At 51.5% G+C, this 24,737-nt stretch overlaps 1 protein-coding gene across 5 annotated transcripts in view; it reads right to left on the minus strand.

Moving 5' to 3' along the window:
• The window catches only part of GMDS (GDP-mannose 4,6-dehydratase), a 455,535-nt gene that overhangs the window by 140,860 nt on the left and 289,938 nt on the right, over window positions 1-24,737 (minus strand). The gene's annotated exons all lie outside the window — the stretch shown is intronic.

The raw sequence follows: 24,737 nt of genomic DNA on the forward strand, positions 1-24,737 counted from the left end.
ACGCAAGCCCACCTCCGGAGAAAGCCGTGTCTCCCGTGTGTCTTATCTGGCGATGATGTTACCGAATCCCGCCCCCCGAGGCCGTCCTCCCCCACTACCCCCTGCCGGTCCAGGGGCTTCTCCGCCCTGCCCCCACCTGCTCCCGCCGCCCCCCTTGGACGGTGACCCTTGAGCCAGGGGATGGTTTTGCCTTCCGCCTCCTGGTCCAGGATGGCACCGTTTCACAAGCCTGGGGGCTGCAGCCCCGCTGGGTCCCCAGTGAAGGCAGCATCCCGCGGGAGGGAAAGGATGCAGGTACCTGCCTCCGCGCTGCCCATGGCATCCTCCCACTTCCCTCTGCTGTCGGTTTCCTTTTCTACAGCCCTGCTCTTCCGTCCACACTGAACTACTCAGGCTCTGAATATGTCCACACTTTTTTAATATCATGATTCCTGCTGACCCCTCTGTTCTGGAAAAACACCCCCAAATTCTCGCCTTTCAAAATGCCTGGAGACTCTGCTTGTGTGTCTGCCCAGGCATTCAGTGGGGCAGCATTTGCAGGACTGAGGTAGGGGCCCAACTCCAACCCCGGGTCCGGGTGTGGGGCTGCCAGGCACCTTCCGCACACCACCGACACCCCCCACGCTCACAGCATCCTTCTGAGGTGGGGGCAGTGTTGAACAGCCAGGACGTGAGGACCAAACAGAAGAGTGCGTGTCACACGCCTGGTGCATTTTAATGCTCAGTCTTGCAGCCGCTGTTGGAACATCCTCACAGCGAAGCTGCGCTCTTCCTCTCCCCTGCCCTCTGCCGTGGATTCTGTCCCTGTCACTGCTGCCTTCTCACCCCTAGCCATGACCTTAGATGCGGGGGCAGGCACTGTTGAATTTAGCTCACCTCGAGCACCAGAATAGTGCCTTGCGTATCAAAGGTGCTTACTACTTTATTGTTTCTCTGAAGCCACTTTGCCTTGGGCCAGGAATCACAGAGGTGGAGAAGAATGGAGGGTGGGGAACCACACAGCGTTTTTTAAAACCTTTTTTAAACAGTTAAATCCTTTACTTGCAAATAAGTAAATCCCCTTGTGGGGGTCAGTCACCATTCAAAGCTGCACTGGGATACGATGCCTGGGGTCTCCACACGCACCAAAGCCGAGAATGTTCCTGATGGAGGTTAATGTGGAGTGTCCTTCAAAATATCTGACTCTTCACTGTATGCAGACGATGTGACACTGTATACAGAAAACCCTAGAAGCTCTACACAAAAACTGCTAGAACTAATCAAAGAATTCGGCAAGGTAGCAGGATGCTACGTCAAGGTACAAAAGTCAGTTGTGTGTCTTTACGCTAATGATGAATCAACAGGAAAAGAAAGTAAAGAAGCAACCCTTTTTAAAATAGCACCCAAAGTAATAAAATATCTAGGAATAAATCTGACCAAAGAGGTGAAAGATTTGTACATGGAGAACTACAAAACACCGATTAAGGAAATTAAAGAAGACTTTAAAAAATGGAAACATATCCCATGCTCCTGGATTGGAAGAATCAATACTGTTAAAACGGCCGTACTGCCCAAGGCAATCTACAGATCTAATGCAATCCCTATCAAATTACCCAGGACATATGTCATAGAACAAGTCATATTAAAATTTATATGGAATCACAAAAGACCCAGAATTGCAAAAGCATTACTGAAGAAAAAGAATGAGGCTGGAGGAATAACCCTCCCAGACATCAGACAACACTACAGAGCTGCAGTCATCAAGACAGCATGGTACTGGTACAGAAACAGACATATGGACCGATGGAACAGAACAGAGAGCCTAGAACTGAACCCACAAACTTTTGGTCAATTAGTCTTTGACAAAGGAGGCAAAAACATACAATGGAATAAAGACAGTCTCTGTAGCAAATGGTGTTGGGAAAACTGGACAGCAGCATGTAAATCAATGAAGCTAGAGCACTCCCTCACACCATATACAAAAATAAACTCTAAATGGCTTAAAGACTTAAACATAAGACAATACACAATAAATCTCCTAGAAGAAAACGTAGGCAAAACATTATCTCACGTACATCTCAGCAATGTTCTCCTAGGGCAGTCTACCCAAGCAATAGAAATAGAAGCAAAAATAAACAAACGAGACCCAATCAAACTTACAAGCTTTTGCACAGCAAAGGAAACCATAAGCAAAACAAAACAACCTACAGAATGGGAGAAAATACTTGCAAAAGATGAAACAGACAAGGGCTTGATCTCCAGAATATATAAACAGCTCATAGACTTAATAAGAAAAAAACAAACAACCCAATCCAAAAATGGGCAGAAGACCTAAACAAGCAATTCTCCAAGGAAGACATACAAATGATCAATAGGCACATGAAAAAATGCTCAATATCACTAATTATCAGAGAAATGCAAACCAAAACTACAATGAGGTTATCAGAGAAATGCAAACCAAAACTACAATGAGGTATCACCTCACACCAGCCAGAATGGCCATCATTCAAAAGTCCACAAAGAGAAATGCTGGAGAGGGTGTGGAGAAAAGGGAACCCTCCTATACTGCCGATGGGAATGCAGTTTGGTGCAGCCACTGTGGGAAACAGTATGGAGATTCCTCAAAAGACTAAAAACAGACTTACCGTATGACCCAGCAATCCCGCTCCTGGGCATATATCCAGAGGGAACCCTACTTCAGGATGACACCTGCACCCCAGTGTTCATAGCAGCACTATTTACAATAGCCAAGACATGGAGACAACCTAAATGTCCATCAACAGATGACTGCATAAAGAAGTTGTGGTATGTTTATATGATGGAATACTATTCAGCCATAAAAATGACAAAAATAATGCCATTTGCAGCAACATGGATGGCCCTGGAGATTGTCATTCTAAGCGAAGTAAGCCAGAAAGAGAAAGAAAAATATCATATACTATCACTCATATCTAAAAAAAATATGAACATATATAAAACAGAAACAGACTCACAGACATAGAATACAGACTTATGGTTGCCAGGGGGAGTGGGGGTGGTAAGGGATAACCTGGGAGTTCGAGATTTGCTAGTATATATAAACTAGATAAACAAGTTTATACTGTAGAGCACAGGGAAATAAATTCAATATCTTGTAGTAGCTTACAATGAAAAATAGTATGAAAATGAATATATGTATGACTGAAGAATTGTGCTGTACACCAGAAATTGACACAATACTGTAAACTGACTATACCTCAATAAAAAAAAATTTTTTTTTTAAAAATCTGACTTTTGTGGGAACACGTCCATAGGAGATACAGAAAACCTAAACATTTCACAAAGCATACATTTTCTTAACTTTAAAAAATGTACTAGACCAAGTGTACTACAATACTTAAGGTCTGCAGAATAGCAGAGAAGCGAATTAAATCTTGGCTTAATTCAGCTACGCTGAATAAGTAAAGCTAGTCTAGTCTGAAGAACTAGCTTAAATACCTGTGTAAGGGGACCATGCGGTGTTTCCAAGTGGGGAGCCGACGAGATCTACGTGTGCATGCAGACTCAACATCCATATTCACAAACTGTTTTTGCACAAATAGAGGCTCCTAAAATCATGCCAAATGTTTAAAAGTTTGGTGTAGGGAGGCATCAGTTTCACTTTGCTTAAGCTGTTCACATGCTAAGCAAATCCTTTCTGCAGATACTATAAAGGTATCTTTACGAATCCAAATCAATGAGACAAGTTAAAGCAGCCTGATTTTAACTAGACAAACCTGGTTACTTTTCAATTCTGAGGTCTTATCAAGAATGATCTAAGGCCCCTCATACACGTCAAATGCTATCTGAAATTATTTCATGTTAGCAACGGAATACGACTGACCCTTGAATGATGCAGGAGTTAAAGCTGGTGCAGTCGAAAATGCACATGTAACTTTACAATCGGCCCTCCGGACCCAGGGGTACTTTGTACACTTAGTTCCTCATCCATGAATTTAACCAACCTTGGATCATGTGGTACTTTAGTATTTACTAGAAAAAAAATCATTATCAGTGGACCTCTGCACTTCAAACCAGTGTTGTTCAACGGTCAGTTGAACGTATAAAATGAAGGATTTATACAGTTACTGTTTAAGATGTTTAACAAATATCTACTGAACACACACTAACGTCAAGGCACTGCATTTTATGTTTGGAAAGAGTCCTAAGGCAGAACCTCTGACATTAACAATCTCACAAATTGGTTTCATTAAAAGGTAAGAATCTTTCCATTGTTTTAACCCCATTGGCTGAAACAGCTTCCAGGGGACCCAAATGAACTACACCTGGTGTTTTGTTTTGTTTTGCTTTGTTGACATTCAAAAACGACTGCAAGTTCAGAAATTTAGGTGTGCCTACCCAGGGAAAGTTGCAGCCTCACAAAATCCCAAGAAGACCGGAATCTTTCACCTTAGGATGACCCTGGCAAAAACACACCCCACAGCAACACAAACAGAACGAAAACAAACGTGGACTCTGGGGCTAAGGAGAATCTGATTTCCAGAGTTAACATATCATCAAATTCAAATGCCCACTTTTCAACAACAGAAGAGAAATAGGAAAGTATGACCTGCTCAAAGGAACAAAATAAGTCGGCAGGAAACGTACCTGAGGAAGCTTAGCCTTCAGATTCACTAAAGCAAACAACTGCAAAAGATGCTCAAAGGGCACACAGCAAAGTCAGGAAAACGGCCTGGGAACAAAAAGAGACGATCAGGAGAGAGATGGAAACTACAACGAAGTGCTGGAACTGAAAAGTAAGTAACTAAAATGAAAAATATGGTACAAGGGTTCAAAAGTCGGTTTGAGCAAGCAGAGAATCAGCAGACCTGAAGGTAGGAAACGTGAAATGACTTAGTATGGGGGACAGAAAGAAAAAAATAATGAAGCAAAGGGGGCAGAGCCTAAGGGACCCGTGGGGCCCCACAAGCAGACCCAGATACGCATTGTGGGAGTCCCGGGCTCCCAAGGAAGCAGAGTGAGAAAAGGGCCAGAAAGACTGTTTGAAGAAATCATGGCTGAAAACTTCCAAATCTGATGAAAGACAGGATTCTACAAATCAAAGAAGCTAGACAAACAAGCAGGATAACTCAAAACAGATCTACGTCAAGACGCACAATCTAACTGCCAAAAGATTAAGGCAAAGAGAGGACCTTGGAGGCAGCGGGAGAGAAGACCCTCACAGACGCAAGGAGTGCGCAAAGATCGCAGCCAGAGTCTCACCAGACACCCTAGAGCCAGAGAGCCACTGGCTGGTACATTCAAAGTGCTGAGAGGAGAACACTGTCAGATGCGAATTTCATACCCAGCAAAACTGTCCTTCAAAAATGAAGACCCACCCCGGATAAACAAATGCTAAGGAAGCGAAGGAAGCTAGACAGTGACTCAAAGCCCCATGAAGACACCAAGAGCCCAGGGAAGATGGCTGCGGAAACATTACAGAGGGCGAGTGCTGCTGTCACTCTGGTTGGTAACCCTTTCATTTTCTATGTTACTTAAAAGGCAGGTGTATGAAAAGATACTTATTCATCTATGCTAGTGGGCACACAACGGAGGAGGTAGTCTGTGGCGTCAGTAACAGAACGAGCTGTACCCACATTAAACTGGTATAAATTCCATTAGCCTGTTACGGCGTTAGGAGTTCAGTGCAGTCCACATGGTAACCACAGAGAAAGGCTCTGCAGCATACTCAGAAAAGGAAATGAGAAGGAAAAGGGCAAGGATTTGGGTCCAGTCCTTCATGCGCTAACCATGAGGCCCCAGGCTGGCCACTCAGCCCTCTGGAATCTTAGTTAATTTATTTATAATTAAGGTTAATACCACCTGCCCTGACTATTTCAGTCTCAGAGTGAGGAACAGATGACCTAATGTAAGTAACATGCTTAGCAAACTGTAACTTTCCATAAAGAATTTGGGTGACGGATGAGAACACACACTTGTGGGAACGGACACTGCTCTGCTTGAACTTGCGCTTCTGACGTCTCTAACGTCTCTGGCCGTGCCCTCCAGTCTTTGCAAAAGGGGGATGACATGGAGGCCTCACTGTCTTCTGCTCCATTTGACAAACAGTAGTGTTTTATGAGTAGAAAATGTTCTCGTGTTCTCGGTCGGTAACGACACACCCAGCGTTTAATTCTGTGGGTCTCGTGGCAGTAGCTCAGGAATCTCCACACATCGTCTGAATTTATGTCTTGAAAGAAGATAAAGTATGAGTTTACCTCCTTGTTCCAGCCTTTGGCACCGCTACGCCATGATGAAGTGCACTGCCGAACAACCACTTTCAAGTGAGGAGCTACATGCCTCCAGCGGGAGGTACTTACTTCTCAGATGGCTCACAAGAAATCTGTCACCATCAGTACCACTAAAGTTCGCAAATGATTAAAAAAAAGAAAACCCAAACCTGAGCACATTCAGGGCCATCCCCACACCTAGATGTGGGTCCCTGAGCACGGGAGGAAGCAGGTGTCACCTGAGCTCGGCACGCCTGCAGGGTGCCCTTCGTGAAGGCACACTCAGAACTCTGCACGGAACTCGCGTATCACAGCATCCTGGGGGGTAACGGGGTCGGGGTGACTGCCCGAGCCTGCAAGGAATGCTAGAATAGCTGTAGTGACCAAGGGGTTTGTAGCAAGTTAAAGACATTTTAGTGAAACCAACTTAATGGCCCAAAGAACTGAGCTGCTTTTTTTTTTTTTTTTTTTTTTTTTTTTTTTTAATAAAAGATGCGCACCAAACACCAAGGTCCCTGGTACGAGAGACGAGGACCAAAACCCTTCGCAAGTGAAGCTGAGTAGGGGTTTTGGCGCAAATCACAAAGGACATCGTGGTCTCCGTTTGTCCACTTGTACCTGCAATTTCTCGCTGTCAAGTTAGGAACATCCGCGCTCGGTTCTCCGCTCACAATCGAGAAATCCGCGGCTTGTCACAGGCTCGCCGTACACACCGGAGGCCAAGCAAGCCTTCCGCGCTGCAGCAGCCAGGCGAACAGCGCCGCCCTCCGCGGGCAGGCAGTGTGCTCCGGCGACACCTCCTCCCCTGAGACTCGCAGCCTGTGCCTCTCAAGACGAGGATCCTGCTGGCACTATTACGTCACACGGAGCACCACGCCTGGGGTTTGCTTAAAACTCACACGTGGCGAGAGGAGTAGGTCGAAGTGTAGAGTTCGCAGACGCCCCGACGGGGCTGGGGGGCGGGCGCCTGAAGGTTCCTTGTGTCGTACTGCCTAGATCTGTATGCTTAAAATTTTCCAAAATGAAGTTTCAAAAAGCGAATTCTCCTTTAGTCTGCGACGTATTTGGACCATGACTATCTCAGCGTTCCGTTTTCCCAAAAGCTCTTATTGGCAAAGTCATAAGACATCGCCGTAACGCACACCCTCCACTGTCCTGTCCATCTTCTCTGTTGCTTGCAGCGTGTAGTCGGCGTGAAGGCACCGTCTTCAAGCGTCTGAGTCTGTTCTAACCTGTCCCGGTCACTCAGCAGGCCTGAACCGCAGCCGCCCGACCAGGGACTCCTTCCACGGGGCGCCTGTGTCAGAGCTCCCGTTTCGTGTCTGTTTTGGGTTCTCTCTCATTTCCCAGGAGTTGCAGGAGAGGGATGTCTCAGAACAGACCTCGGTTTTCCTACTGGACTGACAGTGCAGATGAGCGAGGAAAACTTGATTAAAACAATTCTTCTCAGAAATCTGAAGGTCGTGCTCAGCCCCGTCCCAGTGCCCTTTGCTGCCGGCAGGAAGCCCTGGGCCGAGGCAGCTTCTTGCTGGGTTGCGGGGGCCTGTACTTACTTCTCCAGAAGCGCTCCAGATCTCCCCTCTGCTCCGGGCTCTGGAACTCCTCCACGGCGGGCGTGCGAGGGCTTCTGCTACCTCGCCAGCCTCACGGACCTCTCAGCCCAAGGCTCTCTTAACGCTCTGGGAATTTTTCTCCAATGACTTTTAGTCAGAAAACGGACCTCCCCAGATTTATCCGGTACGCCTCCCCGCCCCATATTTTCTGTTTATCTTTTTGCATTATGCCCTGGCCTAGTTTTAGCTTCTTATTGGAAAAATTATTTTAGCAATTACATTTTTAACATTCGACCACTCTCTCCTATCCCCCGTTGCTTCTTTACAGCGTTCACGTCCTGCTCTGTGGAGGTGGTGAGCTCTGCTCTAGGCGCAGTCAGCTGTTACACCGAGGATCCCCTGAAGACCAGAAGTAATACGGTGTCAGGACCGCAGACACCTCAGCTCTGTGTGTTCCACGCGGGGAGCTGCTCTGGACCCTGCAGAGTGTCTCCACTTTACAGGTACAAGCAGCGTGTGCAAGCATTTCACAGACAGACCCTGAGTTAATCCCCTGACTTCAGACCCGTCAGTGACTTCCGCCCTCTGAGACAGGTGTCCACTTTAACGGAGAGCTGTCGTGGGTCTGCGGGGCAGACGGGCTCCCTCCCCACGCCTTCCAGGACCTCGACCCCCGGCGTGTGGTCCTGGGATCCGCAGCACCTGTGTCCCTGGGAACCTGGGAGGAAACGCAGAGTCTCAGCTCCACCTGAGACTCGGGGCACGGAGACGAGCGCAGAGGAGCCACATGCATGGCGACTTGGAAAAGTGCAATTCAAACCGCAGTCTCTTCCATGCCGCTCAGCTCGCGAACACTCTGTGATCTGCTCTGCATGCGGAAGTCAGGCAAAATCCCTCCTCCGGTTTTGACATTATGAGCGTGTCGATCCTTTCTTTTATTGTCTTCCTAAAGGGGCCCGAGGTGGTGGCAGAAACCAGCCCACGCGTTCATTCCCTTTCCTTGAACTGGAATGATCCAGCCTAACTTATGTATATATATATGTATATAAAACGTATATGTATGTGTGATTTTATTTTTTTTTGAAGTGTTGTTGATTTACAATGTTGTGTTAGTTCCTGGTGTCCAGGAAAGTGATTCAGTTATACATTTATATATGTATTTTTTCATTACAGGTTATTACAAGATACTGAATGTAGTTCCCTGTGCTGTACAGCAGGACCTTGTTGTGTATCTATTTTATATATAGTAGTTTGTTTCTGCAAGTCCCAAACTCCTAATTTATCTTTCCCCACCTTCCTCTTTGATCACCATTAGTTTGTTTTCTGTGTCTGTGAGTCTGTTCCTGTTTTGTAAATAAGTTCATTTGTATAAATTTTTTTAGATCCCACATGTAAGTGGAATAAGTTTGTCTTTCTCTGTCCGACTTACTTCACTTAGTATGATCATCTCTAGGTCCCTCCGTGTTGCTGCTGCAGATGGCATGACCCTTCTATGGCCGAGCAGTGTTCCACTGTATAAATACACCACAGCTTCTTAAACCAGTCGTCTGTGTATGGACATGAGGTTGCTTCCATGTCTTGCTCACTGTAAATAGTGCCGCTGGGAACACTGGGGAGCGTGTGTCTTTTCGAGTAAGAGTTTCTTTTGGATATATATAGACACACATACATATATGATGTTTATTATTTTTAATATTATATTATATTACATATATGTTATTTTCAATGTTTGTATAACTAAATTGAAAAGTTAAACGTTACAAGTAGACGCTTTCCCCTAAAAGGGTGCTATTCACGTTACCCCCCCCAAGCCCATTTGACCCTCACCAGGTAGATGGGAGACTCATCTTAGGGTCAATCACGTCACGCGTGGGCACGTGTGGGGCTTGTTAGCTCTTCCACACACAGCTAAGAATCGCCCTGTGCGCTGTGATCCCAGAAAGCCGCCCTCGCCCCGCGTCTTTGCCCTGTGTCCCTGTGACACGCGGGAGCCAAGGTTCCCTGGCGCGGAGCTGTAACCACGGGTAAGCCACTGGTCTCCTCTTGTAGACGCGCGCCGTCCAATACAACAGCCACCAGCCACAAGCAGCGTTTAACTTTAATTTTAATTAATAAAAATGAAGTAACTATAAAATTCCGTTTCGATCACACTAGTCACATTTCAGGTGCTCAGAACACACGTGTGGCCAGTGGCTGCCGCGTGGGACAGCGCAGACAGAGGGCCGTTTCATCATCAAAGTTCCGCTGAGCAGAGCCGCTCGCTCTCCATTCGGGTGCCTCACCCAGCATGACTGGCATCTCGTGTTACATGGCCCACCATCCCGGGTCTGTCCTGTGAGGGACGCGTACCCGCCAGGCACCAACAGCATCCCCTGGCTGTGACAACCGACGTGCCTCCGGCCAGTGCCACTGACTGAGAACCGGCAGCCCAGACGCCAAACACCTGGACCAGAAGGACTGTGTCCGCCAGTCTGCGCGCCAGACGCCGACCCCAGTGCCAGTGCCCCGGGGCTCCCTGTACCTTAGGGATGGAGACAAGAAGGGAGATGGGAGAAAAGCCTAAGAAATGAGTATTTTTCCACACTAGCAAAGGTAGAAGTCTTCTCCAGTTGAAAAAAAAAAAAGCCAATAACACACCTTGATGAGGTTATTTTTGCTGAGAAGACAGCGAATGTTAAACTGTATCTGTTCAGAAACATGCGGCTCACTGTTCTTATCAACAAGGTATCAGCGTTGCCTGGTGCTCGGCACCCGACGTCCCAGAGACAAGGACGGATGGAGAGAGGAGGGCCTCGCGGAGAACGCGCCGGGTTTACACTGGTCCGTGAAATTCACCCATCACTCTGGAAAACGCAGCCCCCTTCATTCACATCTAGAAGATGATTTGCCAAAAGTCTTATAATTTTAAAGCTATCCTTCGAAAGCAAGTCCACAAGCATAAGCGTGGTGCTCCTGTCAGGTTTCTCTTGCGAACACAGATGCGGGTCTAACGTTCCCAGATCAGAATGAACAGCACTTCCTCGGCGAGGCCCGACAACCCCATGCTGAGAAGTGCGCTTGCAAACGCCGTTAACGCACGTGAACTGTTCCCTTCTGTATAAGCCGAGCTCTGTGGAACGCGGGCCGGAGAAACCTGGGGCGTGGACATGAGATGCCCCCGGTGCACTTCACTCTGCGGCCACTTTCCAAGTCACAGGTCGCCCGCAGAGCGTGGCAAGAAGGGCATTGGCTACTGGAGGTGGTTGGCAGACCTGAGTGAACCCACTGTCAGCCCTGGGGCCTCTGGCCACTCACACAAAGGACAGGAAGTCACCGGTGCCCCTGGACCTCTGCCCAGCTCGGCCAGCACCAGGCTCCATCTTTGGCGACGAGGGCTGGAGGAGCAGGGGTGACAGGGACCCTTGGGCACGGCAGTCATCGGGGGGGACACCGGGCTTTGCTGCCCAAACTGAGGGTGTCCTCAGCTCCCAGAAACAGGAGGCTCGCAACCCCAGCGCCGGCGTCAGGTGGTCTGCGCTTCCACGCAGGAAGCTCGTCGTCCGGGCGTCGGATGGAAAGTGGACATGCACACCCGCAGCCCTGAGGGGCGGGCCGTCGCAGCGGCTCTGTGAGGTGCGACCGAGACCCCGGGACAGCGTGTGCGACTCCTGCCTTGTCTTTCCTCCCTCCTCCTCCCCGAGGGAACACAGCCCAAGTAAACAACAGGCCGCTCGAAAGGGAAGTGTTGACCCCGGACAGCTCTGTGCAGAAAACAAACCCTCACACCCCACACTGTGGGGATGACCCAGTTCTGCCAGCAAAGCAGAAAACGACAACCACGGCTGTTTCAAAACAGTTTTCAGATGGGAGGGCAGTGGGTGAAAAATCTTCATCATTCAAGAGCCCGGAAATTTATGGAGGCAGAAATTAACACGAGCCAGAGTTGCTCATTAAATAAACAAAATAAATGCAGAGGCAGTTGGCTAGCTTCTCCGAGCGTCTGAGTGGGAAACACGCTCCCCTCACAGTCCCAGCGTGCGCATTCCAGCACAGAGTGCCCTGCCCTTCACGAGCGAGGTCTTGTAAGTCGTGGGCACACAGACATGACGGGGTCACCAGGGCGGGGCTGGGGTTTCAGCTAAAATTTATCAAAAACTTAAAGACATTATTAAGGGTTAATATGTTAAAACCTAGCAGTTAAAATTGAAAAGGGAAGAGTTACTGATTTGCAGGTTAGAATGTTTGGCATGCTTTGAAATGAAAACCAGCTGATACTTAATTTCATCAAGTAGCAAGAAAATGAAAGATGCTGTACAAGGTTTCATTGAGGGTCCCCTGAAGGTTAGAAAACACTCAAATCTAAAAGAGATTTCATTTAAAATGTCTGTGGTGGTGGGAAAAAAAAAGTTGGCCTATTTCAAGGTACTCATTTCCATCTGGCAGGACTGCCGGGCCCAGGCTGCTGCGCGTCCCCTAGCAGAGGCTCGGAGGGCCGGCCCCGGGCGAGTGTCAGCGGCCCCCCCCCCTCCGTCTTCCGCCCCTGGCCCAGTTGGGATCCATCTTTCCTTGGGGCCTGACATCTGTGCGGAGAGCAAGCAACTCCCTCTTTCATTAAATAATAAAACACAGCAAAACCCTTTCTTTTCAGTGCTTTTGTGAGAGCTGCTTTAAGCACCAGTGTTTGGTTTTTAATATCCTTCTAACCTGAATACAGGACTACCTTCTTACAGAGAACGAATCGAAAGGCAATTTCTTGTTAAGCTGCATCTCATGCTGCAATTCCACAATACCTCATTTATCTCTGCAGATATTGCACTCACATGGTTAAAGTCTCAAAAATCAACAAGGCGTGTCCTGAGCCGTCTTCATCCATCCCTGACAGCCCCCTGCCCGGCCCCTGCCCCCGCACCCAGGCGCCCCCGGGAATGCTCTCACTCCCGCGCACGCCCCGCCCGTGCCACACCACACTGACACCACTTAGATCTCTACTGATGGGCTCAGGCCACCCCACCCTTGCCCCAAAGAAAGGAAAAAAGAAAAATTAAGAGAAGTGTTTTGGATTTTTACATCTTATCTTAATTCTGTTCTGTGGCTCTAACCAGCGATACCTGATCAGTTGAGTTTAATGCTTTGGTCCTTGAGTTTGATCTAAAATCAGGGTCCGCCGTCTGTCCGCCTCGAGCGACGCTCTGCTCCATTTTCAATTTTCACATTTTCAGCAACTGCTTATTAAGCATCGACTAATACACGCCTCGCCATCCGTACACTGAGCTTCCAGGCGGAGGTGGGGGCGGCGGACGGGAGGCGATTTTAAAGCATCATGAGTGGGCCTGAGGGGCTTCCAGGCCACTAATGAGACAAGCCATCGAGACAGCCCAGACAGGGCCCAGAGCAGCGTGTGGCCAGACGTCAGAAGACCCGCTCGTGAGTTCAGACGTTTCTAGGGAAGTCGGCAAAACCACTTCTAACGCTGTCTAAGACGCCAGGTGTTTTAGTCAGAAATCTGTGTTTACTGTGTGCAGGGCTGGGGCAACCTCTCTGCCGCTTCTCCAGGCCCGGGTCTCTGCGCACATGAAGGGGTCTTCCTCTTGCTTCCCGGGGTCGCACACACTCACTCCCCGCGGGTGACGCCTCTTGCACAGGGAGAAGGGACGAACAGGCCAGTGTCCAGTTGTCCAGTGCCAAGCAGCTGAGACCAGAGGCGATGTGGGTGTGGGCAGGGGCACAGCGCCCAGTGCTGGGCCGGGGAGGCTGTCTGGGAAGCTCTTTGGGGACAGGACAGGACATCCGGCTGGCTGCAGGGTAAGGAGTGGGCCCGGAGAGGGGACATGGGGATGGGCGGCCTGAGTCCTCCGTCCTGCCAGCAGTGGGGGGAGCTCCTGAGTGGAAATACAGCCAGACTCAGGGGGCGTTGTTATGTCAGACTCGGGGAATTTTTACCCCATTTTTACAGAAGATAATGTGAGACAAGGGTAAAACAAAAGGAGATACATTGCTATGAAACCATCATCATCTGAGTAATAGTCACATTTGAATCACTCAAGGACATGGAAACAACCTAAATGTCCATCGACAGATGACTGGATTAAGAAGCTGTGGCATATTTATACAATGGAATACTACTCAGCCATAAAAAAGAATAAAATAATGCCATTTGCAGCAATGTGGATGGATCTGGTGATCATCATCCTGAGTGAAGTAAGCCAGAAAGAGAAAGAAAAATGCCGTATGATAACACTCATATGTGGAATCTAAAAAAAGAAAAAAGAAGACACTAATGAACTTATTTACAAAACAGAAATAGACTCATAGACCTAGTAAACAAGTGTATGGTTACCAGGGGGAGGAGGTGGGAAGAGATAAATTTGGGAGTTCGAGATTTGCAAATATTAACCACTACATATAAAATAAATAAATAAATAAATAATAAATACATAAAAAATTTCTTCTGTATAGCACAGGAAACTATATTCAATATTTTGAAATAAACTTTAGTGAAAAAGAATATGAAAACAAATGTACGTGGGTATGTGTGTATGACTGAGACATTGTGCTGTGTACCAGAAATTGACACATTGTAACCGACTGTACTTCAATTAAAAAAAGAACCTGTGCAGAAGAAAAAAAAAATTTTTTAAAAATCACTCAAGTAGGTTTATCTTTTTAGGTTTGACGAATCATCTATTTTCTGTCCTCAGACTTCGGTGTATCTAATTCAGACAGAAGGTGCAGGTAGGTGGACATAAGTATCAGCTGAATAGCTGACTGTGACAAACCTTGGATAAAATTACACATAGCAGGTGCTTTTTGGTTACAACAGTTCTTAAAGATACCCATTTGGTAATACAGTAAAAAGTAACCATTTATATCAAGGACTGAGGAGGCTATCAACTGAATGTTCCAGAGGGTCATTAGGGATTTTTTTATTTGCTTTATTATTTTAAATGTATTTTTTAATTCCCAGGTGCCTTAGCTGACAGATACACGTCTCTTTCCCAGGGGTCCTGATGTGTCACTGAAAGAAAAATGCCTCACTCCGAAGTCAGACTTTGACGCGTGGAATCTAGCAAAGACCAAACTGGAGGCTCACAGATGGGGGAGGTGTGTCACCACCACCCCAACAACGGTTACGCGGTTGCACTGAACTCAGAGACGCCTGCACGGCTCGCTCCAATGTGCCCTTACGGCTGGACGTCCGTCCGCATTTTCTACCACGCTGCTGAGTGAGGCAGTTTAACGTTTCACTGAATCTGAAAGCGTTCGGAGTATTTTCTGATACAGCAGCAAACGGTCCTGCTTTCATAGAGTAAGACGTCTTGGCTGTTTCAGTTTGCAGGAAAACACTCTTCACACGAAGAGAGCCTCTGGACAGGAGACGGGCAGAGCGCTCGATGACACGCTGTCGGTAACCCCTGCTCCGCGGGAATTCGTCCTCTGCTTGTCAGCTTCTACGGATGCTGCAGACCCCTTTCTTCTGCACTCAGGCGCTCATCTGGCAGGGAGGACACCTGAATGACATAAATCTCTGTCGCGAAGTTACATTTCTGTGCAGAGCGAGGCTTGTCAGGAAAAAGGTAATGAAGAAGAATAGCTCGGACAGAGGGGTTTAATGACCTCCAGCTGCTACTCTGTGTGGCTTGCTGATAAGACTCTGCTTCAAGTTTACAATAGAGAAAGTTTGGGAAAAGGCTAAAAACCCATACACAGGAAGTGCAGGTCTTACATTTCATTTGTTCCACTTCCGCCAACTCCTGAAGCTATGTTCAGACAAGGTTTGATTTTCAGAGTGTTCACATGTGTCACTGTCAGACTTTAAAAATAAAATTTAAATCACACCCAAAAATGTAGAAACATGGCACGGGGGGGGGGGGGGAGCGAGGCGCACGTTCAGGCAACGAGGCCGACTCGAGAAGGCACAGCCTGCTACCAGCTGGCTGCACTTGTGTGCCATTACCGAGCGGACTTTCTGCATCTACGCGCGGGCAGCGGCGGGTGGAAACAGACAGCTCCTTCCCGGTGGAGCGACGTGGCCACTTCTCCAGAACTGTAGCAAGTTCCCCTCAGATCAGACAAACCAGCCTCTGAAGAGGTCAGGCCCGAAGCGCCCTGCGCCTCACTGAGGACTCAGTTCCAATGCCCTGTGACTGCTGGCTCCCGAATCTGCCCTTGGGGCGCTGGCCAGTGCACCGACCCCTCCCAAAGCTGAGCCTGTGTGGGCAGGAATGCAGGATGATTAACCCTTGCCTGGTGAAGGAAATTAGTAGGAAAATTCTCTGCGGGAGCAAAGCGATTATGACTGAAGGGAGAACCTCGTATCTGCAGTGTGAGCTGGCCCTCCCCGCACTTTCTGCTGCTGGAGCCAAAAAGGCACATGGGAGGCGGGATGTGCTTCCAGGCTAATGAGACCTTCCTGTTGGGAGTTCCCTCCGGGCCGGCGGGAAAGAGCAGTGGGAGGGCGGACGCCCTGGGCACTTTCCCACAGGTCTGGACAGGATCTCCAGCCCCAGAGGAAGAGGAGCTGGAGGGCGGCTGCGGGGGCCAGCCCCCCAGGCGGCGGGGCCCGAGCTCTCGCGGGCCTGGCCAAGGAAAGCGCAGCTTTTCCCACCGACGGGCAGAGGTGCAGGAAGGTCAGCGACAGGCACCTGTCAGGGGTATGTTATGCTTTTGATGCAAACCTCCCAGGCCCTGAGCTCCCAGGTGCTGCGCCCTCGCAGGGGGGCCTCCAGAGACAGGAAAAGCTCATAAACTGGGGAGGGAGGGGCTTCGCTTTCCTTCTCGGACTCAGCTCAGCTCTGACAACATCTCACATTACAGATCTGCAAACTAATTACTTAGAGCCAGACATATTAAAAATGTCCCCTCCAACTAAGTGAACGCGGAGGGAGTCAGAAGAGAGGACTCGGCTCCAGCCGACTTTAAGAGTCTCATTACGGGGAATCATGTCTGCTATGCAGTTCTCTCAAACACGAGCATTATTGAAATTACTCTTAACGACTTAATTGATATGACCAATACCTCAAGAACAAACTGCGTGGTAATCAGTGCAGCCTGCAGGAGCCACAGGATGAGGGAGGGGAACGGCTCTGGCTACTTCTTTTTCCTGCAGGAACTTAGCTCCGTGAAACTTCGGGTTAGACCGTCTTCCTTGAAACAAACGTATCCATGTAAATCAAAACCTTAAATGGCTGAAGCAGTAAGGTGAACGGGACCACGTCTTGATTAGCATCAAGATTCTTACGGTTTCCCTTCGAGCCCGCCTCGGACAGGAGGGCAAGTGGCAGCATTTTGTGACTCATCCCTCTGAAGCAGCACTCCAAGTGTGATTTACTTAATGTAGCCCCATAAATCACCTAATGCAGAAATAATCTCGAGATCTGCATGTAAACACAGCTATTAAAATACTACAACCCCTCTGTTTGCTTCGTGCTCCTCCGGCGCAGCTCACCCTGAGGTAAACAGCTCCTCCCCGAGGTGGGGCCGCTCGAGCAGCGTCCAGATGACCTGCCCGTCGAAGAATGCCGAACTCAAGTGCAAACCCCGCGTCTGAGCACCGCCAGCGCGCAACCAGGAAAGGGCTCTCACACCCTCAGCTGACGCTTCCCTGCTTTCAATCTGCCGTACTAGTTTAGAAATCAAATTTATCTGATTTCAAAGCTGGTTATTACACTGGGCAGTAATTATGATCGCAGAAAACACTGCAGCTCAGGAAAAAAAAGCGAGCGTGTCTTCGGACTGCAGTTGTTCCCGGGACCTGCAGCCCAGGGCATTCATCTTTGAACGAGAAGTGAGCAGGGACCCAGGCACATCCTTTTGGAAGCACTTACTTTTGACTCAGAAGACTGACCTGTTCAGGGTGGGAAGCGTGGCTGTAAGCAGTCAGCCCCCAGCGAGTACTGGGCTAACCCTGCTCACCACCGACAGTCACTAGCTTGATCCCTCACCTCTGCGAGGTGGTAATCCGGTATCGGTTGTTAGCTGTCAAGTGTATTTCCCTTTGGTGAAATACGCCCTGGATTTAATTAGCAGTCATTCTCGATACTTTATGGAGCTGAGCCCAAGCGCTGCGGCTTCGACGTTTAACCCCTGACCCTTAAATATTTACCAGCTTTTAAACTGGTTGTGTACAGCGATCCCTTCAAGTGCATCTCAGATCCATCATTCTGGCCACGCCAGTCAACCCAGGGCAGGTGAGCCGTCCCGGCTGATGCCGTGACGCTCGCCCGGAACCTGGAAGGAAAACCTTCCGTGCCACCCTCGCTCTGCCACGCAAAGCACCGTGCTGGAAGGAACAGGCTGGGTGCCGAGGCCAGCCGACTGGGTCGGGGCCAGCAGGCTGGGCGGCCAGGGGCTGCCCCATGGGCTCTCCAGGGCCCTGAGCCCCGGGGGGAGGGTTAGTGCCAGCCTCACTCTCAGCTCACAGTCACGAAAGGGACGCTCTGGCAGCTGCCACCCTCCGTTCCTTTGTTTGAAACCGGCTTCACTGAGGCCTGGTGTCGGAGGTGCATTTTTTAACCCCTCCAGGCGTTGCAGCTGGGAACTCCGCGAGGCAGGACCACATTCTTCCTGACCTGGACTAAGGCTCCCAGGGCCTCGAACACACAAAACAAGGACTCCTAGGATGTGAGAATTTAGAAAAGTATTTTCATCCCAAAGACTGGGGAGAAAAAGCCCTCGCAGGCAACACCACGTGTGAGAAGACACACGGACGCTGTTCTGCCGAGACATTTCAGGGCCGCACGGCTGGGCAGCGCCGCCAGCGTCCCTTCAGGACGGACACGCCGCCTGGAGCGCAGCAGGTTCTCAGGGACTGTTCTGAGTGGGGCGTAAACACGGTCCCAGCAGCAGCCGCACACGGGCGAGGCTGCCACCAGAGACGCCTGCCAGGTTTGCGGGGGTGGCAGTGGCCGGCCCAGAGTGGAGAGAGGCGAGGGGCTGCGGGAGGAGCCTGCGCGGGGAGCCTAAATTCGGGCAAAGGCTCACTTTGCTCCTCTAAGACCCCAAGGTCTGGGTGGGTGCACGCCTGCGGAGGGCGCTGTGTGGACTCGGGTGCCGAAACCCAGGGGTCCCGAGGCTGTCTTCCGCGAGGAGCAGACAGTGAATCAGCGGCACTTCTGAAACAATCCGGGGCGGGCCCTCCCGGCGGGTCCTCGGTGGTCTCGGGAGGCGGCACCATGGTCCCCACGCGGGCGGCAGGCTGCTTGGTGCACCGTCCAAGTCCAAACAGACTCACAGACAACGTGTCCGAGGGGCATGGCTGCTGTCCCCCTGAGGGCTGCACGCGGTCTGGGCATCAGAGGCCAGACGAGCAACACATTTTAAATTCTCCGTAATTTTCCCACGTTTTGTCACCTAATGGTTCAGCGACGTAAAAGAGCCAGAGCAGCAGGGGAACGAGGCCGCTAGGTCTCGGGGTCCCACTCAGAGGGGCGCAGACGGGCTGGGCGCGCGGGTGCAAAGCGGGCTCTGTCCGCATCCCCGGCTTTAGGGCATCCCGGCGTAGCCCAAGGCCGTCCTGCTTCCAGTCTGGTCTGAGTTCAGAGGTGCACTCCGGGCAGGGAGGAGGCTGACCAAGCGTACTCAGTCATTTGTAAGAAACGTGACGCGGGAAAATGTTCTGTTTCCTTCCAAACCCTCACTACGAAATGAAACTGACCTGGACCCCAGCAAGCACACGGGCAGCTGGTAACCAAATCTCAGGGGTCCGTGAAAGGAATGATTCTTCCCTAAGACCAGGGCACGGCTGGCTGGAAATCACCAGATCTCTTTTTTTTTTTTTTAAGACACTTTTTCGCGTCCTCAGACAAGAGAAACTGTTCATTTAAAATAGTCCTGGAGACTGGGCAGGGGAGGCTGGAACTGCTCTACGAGGAAGAGAAATGAGGGGTCAATATTTTGCGCACACACCCGGGTTTGCTGCGATGCCACTGCCGTGTAAATCTCTGGGTGCGTGTGTGGGCGTGTGTGTGCGCGACACACTCTGTGCAGAGCGGCGCTGACACGAGCGTCGTGGAGGCTGGAGGACCCGGGCCCCTTCATCGTGCTCCTCAGTTTCCGCCGGCCAGGAAGGACTCCTCTGAGGCCACTTGCTCCCATCCTCCCCTCTGTGGTCCTGGTGCAGAGCCTCCCTTGTACGGGTGGGGACACCAGAGCGGCACTCAGGCTTGGCCACAGCCTGAACGCCCCCCCACCGTCACCTCATTACTCTCAAGCTCTGCAGCCCTTGTGCCTGGGCCCCTCACTGGGTCATGTGACTTCAGACTTCTCAGCCCTCAACAGGCTGTTCCACCCACATACAATCTCTTCCTAACTCCTAACTCTACTCATTCTTCAAAACTCAGCAAAATTCTCCTCCTCCAGGAAGTCTTCTGCGGTAGTAATTTCCCACCTCCTCCCTCCCTGAGAGCAGGCCAGGACGGACTGAACAGCTCACACCTGGGCCCTGGGGGCTGACCACAGACCTCATCTGGGAGGGACAGTCAGAGCAGAGGGCCCAGGAGTGGCCGGCCTGTGACTCGAGACAAGGCAGTGAGCTGGGGCTGGTGAGGGGCCCCCAGGAAAGCGGTGGGCATCGCTGCTCTTCTGATGGAGGGAACGTGGCCCTGACCGCTCTTGGCAGCTGGCCTGCAGCCCCGCTCAGGGACCAGCCAGGGGAGGCGGTGGACACGGGGCAGCAGGGAGCGGCAGCCTGGGCCCCGGGCAACCCCTGGATTCGCCAGGTGAAGCCCAGCCCTCTCTGGACGTCAGGCCATGTGCGACAACACATTTCCTTACCATTAAGGCCGCGTGACGCAAATCTTCTGTTACTCAGAGCTGAAACTACCTAATTTGGTGGGGAGGCAGGGAGATGGGGCTCAAAGTGTACATCTGGGGTCAGAAAGCACCCAGCCCCTGCCTGGCCGGGCTCCGCCTGGGTGGTAGACAGTGGGAGGTGTGGGCGATAAGCCACATGCCAACATGACAGCACCACTGCCCACACCCAGCTGGGGCCCCGCGGAGCGGCAGGGCGCGGCCTGGGCCAGGCAGGTCGGTTCACGCTCGGAGCAGGCCACGGCCAGGACCACGACCACGTGGGGCACAGAGGAGACAGAGTCAGCCCCTGGGCCTCCAGACTCCTATGTCACCGGACCCTCCAACGCAAGGACTGCGCTGTGAAACCCAGCGAGCAGGGCCCCCAGACAGTGGGCGGGAAGGGCGGCGTCCACGGCCGGTCTTTGGTGCTGGTGAGGGTGCTGTCAGCTTTCTGTTCAGACTCGCAGGCGCAGCACTTTCCTCCCCGACCCCGGGTTTTACTCTCACTGAGGGCAGGTGGGCCCCCAGGCCAGCTCCCGCTGCCTGGACCCCACCAGGCGCTGGGCGTCCCGGCCCCAGGCCTGCTCCCCAGGAGCCCACCACTGGCGGGGTGTGGAGCAGGGGCCCGAGTGCAAGTTTGCCTCCAAACTCTATTTCTCATCCAACTGTGGTGTGTTGTCAAAACAAAAAAGAAGCCAAAAGCAAAACAAACAACCCCAGCAGCTCCACGTAGAATGAGTGACTCTCAAATCAGAGACGAGGGTGGGTCCCTGCTGAGGGCGGGTGGGCGGCACAGACGGTGACCGCGCCCCCGAGGGCCTAGGAGCGCTTCCCCTCACAGCACACGGCCTCAAACAGCTTTCCCCTGCTTCAGGATTCAGCACAAAACCCTTGCCATACCACACTTTTTGCATTTAACCTGAATTTTAAACTCGAAAACACTTGACATCTTTTGTACATTGGGTTTGAAATTTCTGAAAATCATGGACAGACAATCGTCATTATCAGAGGAAATCTTTCAAAATTTTGTACCAAGATATACAGCAACTTACACCTTTTTTTTTTTCTGGAAAGATACAAAAAAAAAAAAATCAGATTCCAGCAGTGTGTCCTTTGTTGTTTAGAATATTTTGGTTGGCAACACCAGCAAAGATGACGAATGTACAAGCTTCCCAAACTGCCTCTTCCCGGCAACTGTCAGCAGCAGGGCCACAAGAAGGGACGTTTCAAAGCAACTTCTGGGCCAAGTCCAAACACACACTTTTTATAGGAGGCTGCCTCTCCTCTCAGATAACTTCGTGCAAGTAGAAGAGGTCAGCACCAGAGAGCCGCACTTGCAAACTCCAAGGTGACGTTCCTCAGTGCGGACGGGTGACGGCTAAGCCACGAGGCTCTCTCCACAGAAGGAAAGTGGGCCTAGCAGCCCCGGGCGTCCTCGCCCTGCTCAGTGCCCGCCGCTAAACCTCCATGCGTTTGAGTCACGTCTTCCCAATGTTTCGCTCATGTTCCACCTGGGCATGAAACGTGACTCTGGTCACCGGTGAAAAGTAGAAACATTTGAAGTAGCGGCGAGACAAACTGTGTCGGTGTCACAGGACGTCCTGCAGCTGAGAGGGCGCTAACCTGCCGACGCCACCGCCAGGCCGGCGACCTCTCTCCCCACAGGCAGCCCTCGCGTGCCCGCGCGTTGCTTGACCGCAACCTGCAGACTCGGTGTGTTTTACAGACTGAGGGCTCGTGGCAGCCGTGCGTTGTCAGGTGACGGTCAGCAGTGTCAGCAGTAAAGTGTGCTTTAATTGAGGTGCGTGCGTTTTTCAGACAGAATGCTGTCGCGCACCTCACAGGCGACAGCTCACGGTGAACACAGCTGCATGAGCCCTGGGAAGCCAGAGCGTTCGTGCAGCTTACTTCGCCGTGATGTTTGTTTCACCGCGGTGGCCTGGGACCGAACCCACGAGATCTCCAAGGTCCGGCATTAAAGTGAGTGGCTCGTGTAAGGGCACAGACTGCGTTCGTGACAGAAAGCTGACAGAGTTACTATTCGCAGTTTATCGTCCCACAGTCAAGACGGTATTCATGCCTCCAGTGGAGGAAAAGCGCGTCCACATTCTCTTTGCAGCGTTTCTCAGTGGGGATCACAGACACTCACAGAGACACACAGCACGTGCGCGCGCGCACACGCTCGCCCAGGAAACGCGCACGGATCGCAGCAGAATGGCCTTCATTCCCCAGGCAGACGCTTCTCCTCCCACAGGTACCGAGTGGGCCCTGTAACACGATGGAGACTTTCCAGGTCCAAGGGCGCCGTGCTAGGTCCTCGCAGGACATTCATGCAGGACACACGCGGGGCAGGCATGGAGCCCGGCCTGCAGGGTGGGCCCTGGGCAGGCCCTCATAATGTGAGGAGGGGGTGGGAGGAGGGGGCCAGGCACCATGACCTCCAAGGTCTTCTCGTCTCTAAAATTCTCAAAAGCAATAAAAGGAAACACAGCTACTCCAACATAAAGTGAACCATAGTTCATAAAAAGATAACGAAGAAGTTTCTCTCCACCGGGACTCGGACAGACGGGAAAACTTCGCGTGTGGAAGGGGAACCAGAGTTTGGAAGGAAGGGTGCGTCAGCGGGGGTGACACAGAGCAAGAAAACCACCTCTGCAGCTTCGGACGCCCTATTTCCTCCCCTAAATTCTGGGAAACTAGGGCCCGCAGGGCAGGCAGGCAGAGCTGGAGGAGCGTCCAGAGGGGAGGTCGCCCTGCTGTGGAGCCCGGCCCTGGGGCAGCGCCCGGACAGATCTCTCTGAATTTAGAGCTTTCGCCACCCGCATCATTTAGGGTGTAGCAGATCCCTCTCTGATCCAAAAGGCACAAACTCTGGCAAATCGAACGATTCCAGTGGAAGAGACTCCTGGGGAAAAGCCGCAGCTGACATCACTCCTGCCTCCGTGGGGCCTGAGAGCTCGGGGAGCAAGGCCGATGCGGCCCTGCCTTGAGAGTGCACAGTCTGAGGGGAGAGCAGCACCGCGGGAGGAGCGAGGAGGCCGACAGGATTCTCGGGGAAGTCTGAGGCACCGCGGGAGCCCACACAGGGCGCTGAGCCAAGCGCTGGGAACTGGGGAAGACTTGAGGAAGTGACTCCGAAACGGACGCGAAGGACGCAAGGCGAGAGGCAGTGGGTGGTCTCAGTGCTGCTGTTGGGGTCATCTTCCTGGATCCCCTGCAAATACGGCAACCCCGGTCTTCACGGCTCCCACTGCCACACAGCGCCGTGCGGGCTTCTCAGCTTTGCTTCGCAGCCTCCAACTTATCTTCCCACTTTCTCCGCTGCTGCTTCCCTGAGCACACACCCCGTTGGGGACTCCAGAACCTTCCAGTGCCTACAGTTCCCACGGCCCGATCCCTCCCGCCCCCTCCGGCCCTCACGGCCCCGAAGGCGGGAAGCCCCGATCGCACTCTGAACTCCTATCAGCGGCCGTCTTGACCCTCATGACTCTCTGCCCGGGGTCACTTAGGCAATTCGATTTAACAAAGTACTGTTTTCTGCTTTTCATGCGGGCCGGGCACCAGGCAGGGTGCTATCAGCAAACGCTGGGAGGACAGCCGGGGAACTCGTCCTCGACACGGTGCCTGAACAGCCCCGGAGATGCCAGGGTGGGAACGTCTAAAGGTCAGACTGCACAGGGCCGGGCGCAGGGAGAGGTCTGGACTGGAGACAAAAATGTGGAACCAGAGCGCAGCTGAAAGCCGTGCACGGAGGAGTCGCCGGGTTGGCGGGGAGGGCGGCCTGCTGCTGATCCAGGCAGGGGAGTTTTGGTCCCGAGGCCGCAGGACGTGAGGCAGCCTCCCGGGCCCCACCCTCCTGGTGCTGGCAGTGCTGCCCTCAGTCGTGACAATCCCCACTGTCTCTAGACGCTGCCAGATGTCCCCTGGGGGCCACAGTCACCGCTGCCCGCGAACCAGCAGCCCAGACCCGCAAGCGTGGGCCTAGGAGGGTTTCTCCTCCTTCGTCACTCACTGATTAAATTCACCTTCAGCCAGTCCCTGGTGAGCGTGTGATGCGCTGAAGGCTTGTGCCCGGTGCTTAATACGTACTCAGTTAACAAGTGAAAAAAATGCTACATTTCAGGGGAGAAAGCTGGTCACAGGCGTTCAGGAAGGACTCTGAACACGGGAAGCGCACAGCTGGAACGTT

This window comes from Camelus dromedarius, chromosome 19, assembly GCF_036321535.1.
Source record: "Camelus dromedarius isolate mCamDro1 chromosome 19, mCamDro1.pat, whole genome shotgun sequence".
NCBI classification, from domain to species: Eukaryota; Metazoa; Chordata; class Mammalia; order Artiodactyla; family Camelidae; genus Camelus; species Camelus dromedarius.